This window comes from Phodopus roborovskii, unplaced genomic scaffold (assembly GCF_943737965.1).
Source record: "Phodopus roborovskii unplaced genomic scaffold, PHOROB, whole genome shotgun sequence".
Lineage (NCBI taxonomy): Eukaryota > Metazoa > Chordata > Mammalia > Rodentia > Cricetidae > Phodopus > Phodopus roborovskii.
In genome coordinates this window covers 28260494-28272558 of record NW_026126540.1, presented here as the reverse complement: position 1 = coordinate 28272558, position 12065 = coordinate 28260494, and the positions used below count along the sequence as shown (strand labels likewise).

The window sequence follows — 12065 nt, the reverse complement described above, 5'->3', positions numbered from 1 at the left end:
TTCACTATGAAGAGAAAGCAACCCGAGGTTGGAAGAGCCTAGCAAATGTCACCTGGGCAACACAACTAAAGGTAGCATCCTCAGGTAGAGGAAGAGCTGAGCGCTCACACCAGTACTGTGCAGGAAGCAGTGTCAACTTTGGGTCATTCCTTCTCCTTTTAAGATGCACGGCAAACATCTGCTGAGAGAAAAAGAAGGCCAGATAAAAAAGGAGAGATGCTCTAGGAATAACGGGCCAATAGTCTTCATAATCTTAGAGAAGTGTAGCAGACAAGGAAAGATGGGGTACCGTTACAGGTGATGTTACCTAAAGAGACTTGCTCATGAAGCATGGGTTTCAATCATTTAGCCCTAAAGGTTGCCATCGCAACACTCTGAGTAGGCTCTGAGGACAGAAATGCATCTGGATTAATTTTCTGATGCCTGATGGTAGATTAGCACACAGGTAAGGTAAAAGCATTTATTCATACACACCAAACTTTTTGAAGAAATAAGGAATCGGGTTTTTAAAGAAAATTGCATGCACCATGTTTGAACCCCTTTTCCAACTTTGTAATTCTTTCACAAATAACTATTTTATGGGGTAGCATACTATGAATAAGTAGCTCCCCTTCTGCAGGCTGGCCTCCAGCCCTGTGGTACAGGGCATTTCCTGGCCTGTCTGAATGAGGACCTGCCATTGGTTGCTGATCTCAAGCAAGGAAGGGAATGGTACCCTCAGCTGTCTGAGTGTGGCCTTAAGTCTAATGACTGAACGCCTTTAAATTCACTGACAAATTGTTCCACTGTCGTCGAAGTACCTGAGCCAGCTGGTACAGAGCGGCCAAATCAGAGAGTGGAATTTCACAGTAAAACCTCTCACATTCCTGAGTACATGTCTCTGTCTGCCCTGATCTCCCCAAAGCAGCCAGGCATCTGGGTCTCCTCAGCAACAGACTTGTTGGCTGTTATGTTATGAGGAGTGTGGCTGTCTTTTCTAAGAGATTTCCTGCCTTCTTTCAGCCAGTGACTAAACTGGTTACAGCCAATTCTGCTGGGAAGGACCCAGCTGTTTTCCCACAATCCTGCAGTCATTTCCATGAATTAATCTGGGAGCATTGTCGACCCTTGAAAAGCACCATAAGGCTCTGGTGCCTGATAGCTTTAGTAGGATTTAGCATCCTCAGCTGGAAAAAAAAAAAAAAAAAAGAACATAGAATCTATTAACAGCTGCTCCTGAAAATGCCTGTGCAGTTTTGAACAAGACGAGGAATCTCTCTATTCTCAAGGGGGATAAAATGATCTCACTACCAATTCACGTTGAGGTGCGTGTAAGGATAAACAGTGTATATAGAGTGAGTTCGTAGGGAGAGAAGGTGGCATATGCAGCCGCAATGCTGTGTGTAGCCTAGCCCTGATTAAGCAAGAGGGATGATTTTCATTAGCAATCACATCTGAATATTATTAGTTCATATTAAATCATTTCTTATTTATACTTGTGTGCCTGTTCTAGGTGCCTGTATCAGTTTGAAGTGCATTTGCCAAAGCTTCCAGGTTCTTGTGTCCCAGGACAAAGATCTATACCGGGAACATACAGAAGTTGGTAGGAATAGAGGCAGTTTACTAAGAAAGAAAAAGATACTCCAGAGAATGGGAGTGGGCTAGTGAGCTGGGCAAAGCATGCACACCAAAGTGCTGGCTCACAAGGATGGTGACCCTTTATGGGTCCTTTACACAGTACAGTGTGGGCTTTTCTCACCCAAATGCTCTGCTCCTCAGGTGTAGCTCAGGCGGGGAAGGATTCCTGGCCCTCACCAACTGGCTTCTTCCTATGCTTAGTCTTGATGTCCCTCTCTCCTGCCCCTACTTCCTTGACATTTATGAATTGGTTCACTGAGCATGTGTGCAAGGCTATAAGCAGACAGGCCATCATGGTTCCTGCCTTCACAGAGCAGAGTCTAGAGGGGGATATATAACTCTCTAGGCTCACAAGTGTGAAGAACAACAGAAAGGAAAAATAGCAGTTTTAGCTTTCGGTGAAAGTGGGTATCATTATTATTACCATCGTTATTATTATTAAACAAATTTGTTAATAAGTCAGAAGAGGGTTTGAGACCCAGATCTCCTACTTCTTGTTCTAAGATCCGTTAGCCCTTTCTGATGATCAGAGTAGCCGTGGCTGCATACCTCTCCCTTATGAAATTGTTGTGAAGCCCCCCGCCAAAAAAAAAACCCTCATAGATATGGGAGCTGTTTGCAGCAGAGGGTCTCCTGTAACACTTGGAAGTGGCTGCCTTGGTTGCCCTTCCAGAGATGTTCCCAGGGAGTCCTGCTGGGCTGTCCCCTGATATCACAGATTCACAGCTGCCTGCCTCAGCCTGTTGGCCTTAACCCTGTCTTAGTCAACATTTTAAGCAGTAAATCAGTCAAAACCACAGAAATGCATTTATCAGTGGAGACCGCAAATGAAGCTGAAAATAGAAAACATAAAGAACGGCAAGGGGTCTGAGACAATTCCTCGAGTAACAAGATGAAGTGTAATCAAGATAAATGCAAGGCCCCACATTTAGCTTTACCAAATTAACCACACAGCAGCTCAAAGAAAAGATGTGGGGACACTTCGGTGTTTCCCATCTGGACCTGGTTTGCTGCTGTTTCCAGAGAATGGGCATCCGTCTCATTTAGCCACTTAGGAAGCTGACTTTTGTGAATCCAAGTTATTAGCTGACACTTTACTCTGATGTATTCTTTTGTTTGCAAATCTGGTATTTCCTTGTTTACCGTTAATGTAGGTTCAGGCATGTGAATGTAACTGATCTCTCTCACCTGTAATGTCAAGCATGTATTCCGTGTTCAGAATGACAGTGAGGCATGGCTGGGCACTGGGAGAGTGGCAGCATTTCCTTCTAAGGCTCAGAGCCCCATCTTCTCCTTAGCTTCTGTCCCCTCTAAGGAACTCTCTCCAGTCTGTCACATAATTGTTTTATTTCACTATATTCTCAGATCCAGATGTTGGGAGAGGAGCTTGTGGTTATATGTGGAGGATGGTCCTATAGAGGATAATTCACTGTTCAGAATTAAATTCAGCTACTCTGCACCAACCAAATCACCCATCAGAATTCAACTGTAGGTCAGAACCTTTGAAAAACAACAGTTGTGCCTTATACTTTATAAAATATTCAATATTCACACAAAAATTTACAGATATCAAGTCCCTATATACGACTGTTTAGTGAAGTTCCTTCTAAATATTCTTGTTCATAAAAATACTCTCCTTATAAAGAGTTTTCTGAGCTTGAAATACCAGCATTTTTCACCAAGCTCAAGAGGAATGCGTCTTTAAATGGGAGAGTAAGAATAAGATACGCTCCCTCCAGTCTTCCCAAGTTCCTGTATAGAGCTCAGATATCAGTGGCTTCTGCCCCCAGCAGCCCACAGTCTCTGCAGCCTCATCCTTACTAATCCCTGAAGTCACCACAAGGCAGCTGCTCTGTGCCTTGTGCTAAATTGGCTGTGCAGGACTGTCTGAGAAACGAGAGGGGAGTGGGTTTCTCTGCCACTGCTCTGAACAACATTGCATCTGCACAGAACCTGGGTAGCAGGCCTCACAGCTTTTGCAGTTAAAGGGATGCTTGACTGCTTATTGTGTTCCGGGTACTGCACTGAGGCCAAAGGAGACTCAAACGGCCACTCAGGTGTCAGTCTAGCCTCTAGGAACTCGGTCTGCTGAGAGTTGAGGGTACACATCCACAATCTAGTGTCCTACAGAGCAGAGTATGACAACAGCCAATAAAGAGAAAAGGCTCAGGGAGCTTCCCAGGACTCCAAAGTGGTGCTCAACCCTAACGTTGTTCAAAAAAAAAAAAATCTCCTGGGCAAGAATAATGAGTGGCATTTGAGTCATGATTATCAAAGTTAATAGATAGCTGGGGAGGTAAGTCGGGCATTTGGGCAGAATTATCTAGGTAAGGAAGACATAGAGGAAGAAAGAATGGGAGGCATTTAGATCAAGGTACCAGGGGTGTAGACACACATGATTGAATTTAACCATAGAGTAATGGGTGAGAAATCTGATGTGGCAGCAGCTTCCGGATGCTGCCAACAACCACTGGGCAAACTTGCAGACAGAACCCACCTGTAGCACCTTGCATTGACTCTGCTCCCACAGGACATACTGATTGTAGTCTTCAGAGAGACTGGAGAACACAGGGGGGGGTCTATATAAATTCCCAACCCAGAAAAACAGATAGCAAATATGCAGTCTCAAGCCACAGAATTTTTGAGATGATTTGTCATGAAGAAGTAGGTAATTAATGTACCTGGAAGGGATGGGAGGCAAATTCAGTGCACATAGTATCAGACTAATGTATCTGAGCTGTGATCTTCCTGTAGCTAATGCAGAACTGTGAGATATTGGAGGTTTGAGCAAGGACATGAGCAGAGCTCGGGTTTTCAAACCCTGAATTGGCAACAACACACAAGAGAGGAAGGAACTTCATGTTCCCTAGTTCCCCCGCATGCCCAAGAAAACCTGAGCAAAGGTGACAATAGAGACAGGAAAGCTGTGAGTTATATTCACGAGGTCCTGGTTGTAGACAGAAAGAAGCTTGGAGGGAAGTGAATGGGAGGGACAGACTAAAACATGATTCCAAAGAATAATGAGGGCTGCAGAGATGGCACATACTTCTCTTGAAGAGACTTGAGGTTTGGCTCCCTGCACCCACATGGCACCTCACAGATGCCTGTCAGTCTCATTTCCATGGGAGATGACGTCCTTCCTCTGCAGGCACCAGGCACACAAACGGTGTGCTGAAGACATACATGCAGGCAAGACATCCATGAACATAAAATAGACAAATCTCTTTTACAGGAATAATTAGTGAGAGCAAAGTTGGAGCTATGGAAACACCACCCACAGCAATGACAGGATGAAAAGTGAGTCTTGGGGAAGGGGATCGTCATTCAGTTTGAGTTTGAAATGCCAGTAAAGCATGGATGAGCCAGATACTGAGCTGAAGTTGAATTCAGAGGTTTGGATGTCACTTATGGATAAGAATCCTCGCCTTAACAGGTCAGGGTTCCAAGCCACAGCCCACAGGAGCCAACTATTCTCTTAACACCTCGCATGAGAAGGCGAGGGCAGAGTTCAGGGATCACAGTCTCACAATTTAAACTTGAAATCGGGGAGGGACCAACTCACTTGCTGGCTTACTGTCATGGATGTCAGGAAGAGGGGGACTTGTAGAGAAAACCCACATCAAAAAGACTTATTCAATGGAAAGTGAAGCCTGTGGGCCTCATCCTGACTCATCCAAAATGAAATTCATATTCACATTGGAAAAGGCTACCTTGTAGAAACACAAGGTATGTAATGCCAGTTGTCAAGGGAGAGGGGAAATTACTACTTTGCAGGATGGAATGTTCTAGAAATCAGTCACACAGCAATGTGAAAATACTTAATACCAAACTATCACCATGAACGGCGTGGAAGCAATCAGTGTAATGCTATTTGTATTCCCACAATTGTTTAAAATAACAAATTATTTGACTAAGAAGTCCTAGCTCTTCGTCAAACAGACTTCTAGTGTTATCAAAGAAAACTATTAAGACAGCTATAGTTTACTAGTTCCTACATGCCATGTGTTGTAAATTAGTCATCACACACACAAAAGCACCCAATGAGATAAGCTACTGTCAACATCAGAGATACTAAGAAATGTCCACAAGATACATAGCTGACAAACAGCAGAGACAATGAACATTTGGACCACAGTCTGTGGTTCCAATAATGTGCTACACCTATGCCACACCGCCACAGGCTGAAACAGAGAGAAAAGAAGTTAATAGCATGGGAGACCATGTTATTGGGGGAAGATGAGTTTAGAAGATTGTCACACCAGTCCAGGAGCCATGTATTACTGTTCTGTATTATACCCATAAACTTGGCACAGCGCAATGTACAGTAAGACCCCTGAGAATCTACTGGTTCCATCTGCCGGCCAGACTCTAGTTCCTAAAGGCTCTGCTGCCTTCCAAATAGCACCACAACCTGGAGGGTGGAATTAAAACATGAGCCTGTGGGGACATTTCAGATTCAAGCATAACATCTAGCCAGAAAAACACAAAGCCTCATACTGATGGCTGGTTCACCCCAGCTCCTTGTACATCTCAAGTTGCTGGATACCCCAGCATCTCCTATACCTCAGCTCCTCCTACACCCCGCTGTCTACAAAGACGCAGAGACTTATTATCAGTTATGAATGCTCAGCCTTAGCTTAGGCCTGTCCCATTAGCTCTTTAAACTTAATTAAACATGTTTTTATCCATCTATGTTTTACCTCAGGGCTTTTTTACCTTTCTTTAATTCTGTATGTCCTACTTTCCTGCTTCCTGCGTCTGGCTGGCTGGCCCCTGGCATCTTCCTGGCGTCTCTTTTTCTTTCTCCCCTAAGCATAAATTCCTCCTCCTACTTACTCTCCCTGCCTCCCTCGCTATTGGCCATTCAGCTTTTTATTAGGCCAATCCAGTGCCTTAGGCAGACAAGGTAAAACAGCAACACATCTTCACATTGTTAAATATTCTGCAACAATAAACAATCCCAGGTTTTGAAGAAATCTGAGTTGTGCTTCTTTTCATTTTAATTTTCAATATTTCCAGACGTTCATACATGAGTACTATGTTTCCATTATTTTTACCCTGCCCTCTACCCCTCCAACTTCTCTGATGACCCCCTCCCCGCACTCCCTCTCAACTTCATGACCTCTTCAATGATGCACACACACGTACACACACATACGGTGGTTTGAATGACAAACACTCCCCATGGGCTCGTGTATTTAAACTCTTGGTCTCCAGCTGATGGTGCCGTTTGGGAGTTATGGAACTCTTAGGAGGTGAAACCTTAACCTTGGAGGCAGAAGTATGTCACTGAGGGCAGGCTTTGAAACACTTGCTTCTGTAAGTTGCCTTTTACTGTGGCATTTTACCAGAGCAACAGGAAAGTAACCAATACATTATATAGCCCACTGAGTCCATTTAGTGTTCTTCCTCTGTACGTGTGTTAGGGCTGACCACTTGGGGCTGATAACCTATGCGGTAGCTCATCCCTGAGGAAGACCAATTCTCCTTCTCTCAGTAGCCATTGCTGGCCTGTAGTTCCTCATCAGGGTGGGACCTTGTGAGATTTCCTCCATGTTACTACTTTAAAGCTGATTTAATAATTACACACACACACACACACACACACACACACACACACACACACACACACACACACAAGTTCTGTTCCTCTAAAGAACGCTGACTAGCTCAGGACTGAATAACAGAACACATTCCTGTCACTTAGGTAAGTTCCAAATGTTTAAGAGATCTGTGCCAAGAACAATGTTAAAAAAAAAAAAAAGTACTTCTTTCTTTAGGTAATTTTGAGACAAGGTCCTTGCCCAGGCCTTGAACGTACTGTGTAGCTGAGGTTGGGCGTACACATCTTCAAACAGGTACATGAGAAATATTTGGTGACTAAGTAACTAAGTAAGTCAGCAAAGAGCTTGTAAAGGACGAGAATGTGGAAGGAGAAGAGAGGAAGGCTGGCGAGAGTAAAGCTCTCCATGTCCAGATTCCAAGATTCCCAAGGGAAACTGTGCACAAACATAGTTAGAGAAAGGAATTGAGCCATCACTGCTTAGCAGATGGGTGGGAGCCTAAGATCCCATGTGGAAGATGTCTGGCCCTCAGGGCTGGCTGGCAGTGTCTACAAGGTCCCTGCTTACACACCAGAGAGAGGACTTAAAGTCCAGGGTTCCCAAGTCCAGTCTTTTCCTTAAAAAGATTGCTGAGGCATGAGATACTTCCGTTCTCCCTTGGCATCTTTGCACTGTGCCCCAAGAAACAATCATATCACATTCAGGAAGACTGGGCCAGCAGTGGCAGGGAAACAGGAACTGTCCCCACGGATGTCCTCCCCAGGGGAGACAGCCAGGGACTGGGAACAAATACTGTGTGAAAAGGAAAGCCAGACTGTGCTGAGACTCCAGGTTGAGGAGCCAGCCCTTCCCAGCATTCGGTGCGGCCCTCTGCCATGGAGTTCAGGAACAAAATGTTGCTTTTTCTTCCCTATCCCCACCCTCTACACACACTCTCTAATTCCTGTGAGAAATTTGGCTATAGAGCGCATTCCAATGCCTTCTCCCAGTCAACTCGATCCCTCTCCTTCCCTTCCACACATTCTTCTTTCCCTCTGATTAACAAGGCCTTTCTTATGGGGCCTTGACCAAGAGCTCCTCCAACACTTCTTTCTGAATTCCAGGAACACTCCTAGCTGATCAATGCTTGCTTATCTTTTCCATGGAATAGAAAATGATAATGTTGTATGGGACCAAAGCTGACATCACCAATGGCAACAAGAACAACCAAAGGTTGGAGGTTACCCAGGATTCAGATCCTAGACACACCCAAATTTATTCAGCGTTACTACACAGGGGAGATGGCTCAGTTGGCAAAGCCTCTTAAACTTGAGGACGCGAATTCAGATTCCCAGAATCCACATAAAAATATGGGCACGATGGCACGCACACACTTATAATGCCAGCAAGGGAAAGGCTAAGGCAGGCAGATCTTTGGAGTTTGCCAGACAACTAGCCTGGCGGAATTGGCAAAATTCCACACCAATGGGAGACCCTGTATCAAACAAAAGGTAGTAAATGCTTGATAAAGGACACCCAAAGTTGTTCTCTGACCTCCACATACACATAAAAATAGCATACATGTACACGCACGCGCGCGCACACACACACACACACACACACATAAAACGCTGCTGTGAACATCCTTGCACAATTTTTTGCACGTTTTCATTTCTTGTAAGAAAACATAAATATTTAAGAATTAAGTCATGGGGTTATAAAACAGGTACAGGGTTGGTTTTGTTTGATGCAGGTTTAGCATTTGTTAACTTCCAAATGCAATTGCCCAGATATTTGTTCTGGCTGAAGTTCACCACTAGCGAGTTGCAGTCGCTCCACGCCTTTGCCGGCCCACAGCACTGCTGGTTGTTTCCTCTGTAGCCCTTCTAGTGGTGTATGATGACATTTACCTGCTATTTGAACTTGAATTTTCCTAGTGATGGCATTGAGCACATTTTCATTTGCCTATTAACCACTCCTGAATTACCTTTATGACGTGTCTGTTGGAGTTTGTCTTTTTTTAGCCCCTCTATTTGGTGGGTAACCTTTGCTGTGATTTCCAAAATATATCTGTATATATGAGAAAACTCTTTGTGAGATACATATTTTGCAAATACTTTCCCTAAATGGCCTTCTCATTTTAATGTTGGTGACTTTGGATAGAAGCAAAAGTTTGGGACTTCAGCAAAACGAAATCTCTCGACTTTGTCTGTTTGTGGTAGTCTGCCAGTGCGTTTTGTGACCTCCTTATGACATGCTTCCTAGCGCAGAGTCTGACAGAACACATGGCTATGTTTTCTGTTGAGACCTGATGGCTTTAGGGATTGACCTGACTGGTACAACCAGGGGACAAAGAAAGTACAGACACACATACAGAGGGCTGGGATTGGGTTGGCTTCGAACTCTGATGGAGACACACCCAGAAACTCAGTGAATTGATTTTAAACATCGGGGTGAAGGCAACAGATTCATCTTACAGCTAAACAGGGGCGCAGGTTTATTGTAGTCAGCTAATCTCAGCAGGAGGTCTCTATGGGGGGGGCTCCCTCTGTAGACCTCTGTAAAGTCTCCAGTTGCAAGTACCAGGGAGGAGGAAGTTATGGTTGACGGTTCCTGTAAACACTGGTTATAGCTAAAAGTTAGTCATTGGCCAATACTCTGTACTTGGACCAAGGGAAGGTTTTGCTGTTTCCCAGAGCCTGACATGGGGAAAGCCTTGCCATTCTTGTGAGTCTGAGGTACTGACGTGGCTGTTGAAAGAGGTGGCTGCAGTTATAAATATTAGCAGTGTAAACTGGAAGAACACCTTTAAATAAAAAACTCTAGTGTGAGCTTCTCTTTTTGGAGATAAGGAAACTGGGACCCAGAGAATTGTTTTTCCATGTGTCCCAGGGTGGGATGAACACAGGACCGCAAAGCCACATGTCGCTGCTATTGTTCTCAAGAGTGGCACCAGCCTACCAAAAGGTGAGGGTAAGTTTCGAGATTTAGTCACTCGACACAAGCACAAACTACACGCAAATACTGCAGCTAAGTGCTGGCAAGAATGAAGGAAACAAGAACTTGACCCTAAGGAAGAGTGTAGGTTCCTACAAGAAGCAGGGAACCAGTAGGGTCCTCATGCTTCTTAGGGGTTTTGGCAGAGTGGGGGCAGGCAGACAGACCACTGAGCCATAAAACATCCTGGGTGCCTACAGTGCACTCCTATTTCTGCTCTTGATTCATACTATTCTTGGCACAGTATGAGCTTTACTAGCCAACTATACTGTTACCCTTTACTGCTGAGCCCAGAAGCAACTGATTACATGAGAATCATCAGGGGAAACCAGAGTTTGAACTTGACAGCATGGAGACTTCCAGCTGTGGCAGAGCAATAAGCACCATCAGTTCACCTGCCTAGAACAGTTGAAAAAAAAACTAGATAAAATATTTAAAAGAAAAATATCAGTTTAAGGAGAGCCACCGAGGTACCGAGGACTTAAAGACAAAGATAGCTGACAAAACAGAAAAAACTTGGACCTCTGACAGTGGAACCAGGATGTATCCCTGGTGCACGAAAAGACATTCCTCGTGGAGGGATGCTCCCTTAACCTAGAGGCAGGAGGGAGGGCCTAGACCGTACTCCAAATGACCTGACAGATTTTGATCATCCCTCCTGGAAGGTCTCACCCTCCCTGTGGAGTGGGTGGGGAATGGGATGGGAGAGGGGTCAGGGGGTATGGGAAGATGGGAAGGAGAGGGAACTAGGATCGATATGTAAAATAATAATAATAATAATAATAATAATAATAATAATAATAATAATAAGAGGAAAAACTTATCTCCATTCTTCTTCTAGAAATACTTGTTGCCTGGACTTATGGCTATGATACTTTACAGCCCAGTTAGTAGGAAAGCAAGAAACAGAGTTAGAGTTCACCAGAGAGAAGGAATGCTACTAACACCCCTGGGGTTAAGTTGGCACCTACAAGAAGGTGTATAGTCATGGCTCCCTAAAAATACCAGAATTGATAGAATGAACATAATACATATATAATTCATTGATCATTAGAGTGGCTTACGGGCTGTGGTCCAGCTAGTCCAACAATGGCTGTCAAGATTCTGGTAGTTGCTCAGTCCAAGAGGATAGATGTCTTAGCCAGTCTTTAGTCTATATTAGCATCCAACAGAAGCTTCCTTCTTCCATGTCCTTCCATGTGAATTGCCCCTAGAAGGTGTGGCCCAGGTTTAGGGTGTATCTTCTCACCTCAAATGACCAAATCAAGAAAACCTCTTATGGGTGTGCCCAAACTGCTTGAGTTTTAGAATTTTAGTTGATTCCAGATGTAATCAAGTTTACAACCAAGATAGCCATCACAGAAGTAACTGTGACCTAGAAATATACAGGCCATCCATCAAAAAGAAATATAGCCAATGAGATGGCTCAGCAGGTAAAGGCACTTTTGGCCAAGACTGACAATGTGAGTTCGGTCCCTGGGACTTGTATGGTAGCAAGAATTTATTTCTATAAGTTGTCCTGTGACCTTCATATGTGCATTGTGGCATACCCATAACCATGCACTAAGCAAACAAACAAATAAAACTTAAATCAGCTTCTAGTGAACTCAATCATAGATTGAATGGAGATAATTTGACAGCAGCAGTTATCCAATTCTGAATCAAAATCACACCCATCTTGAATTTCACACAAATGCAAGTGTGTGTTTAGACAAGACTTGGGTACAGTTTTGACTTTGAAATTGAGGCCAACCTGGTTTGCAGACATGCTAAACACCACTCTTCCAATCATTGCCTTCTGAGCTAGGTTGTCTGGTGCGTCATCAGTATATCTTTAGTTAGCTTGAGTTTATGAGCCCATGAGTCTCGACCTCTAATGGATGTAAGGACTCACAAAAACAATTGCTA

The 12065-nt window shown here is 44.1% G+C and overlaps 1 protein-coding gene across 1 annotated transcript in view; it reads right to left on the bottom strand.

Moving 5' to 3' along the window:
* Window positions 1-11309, bottom strand: part of Gja5 (gap junction protein alpha 5) — a 98516-nt gene extending 87207 nt beyond the window's left edge. Inside the window, exon 1 of the mRNA XM_051198923.1 lies at window positions 11222-11309. The gene's annotated coding sequence lies outside the window, so the exon portion shown is untranslated. The remainder of the gene's footprint in view (window positions 1-11221) is intronic.
* Between the last annotated feature and the right edge of the window lie 756 nt (window positions 11310-12065).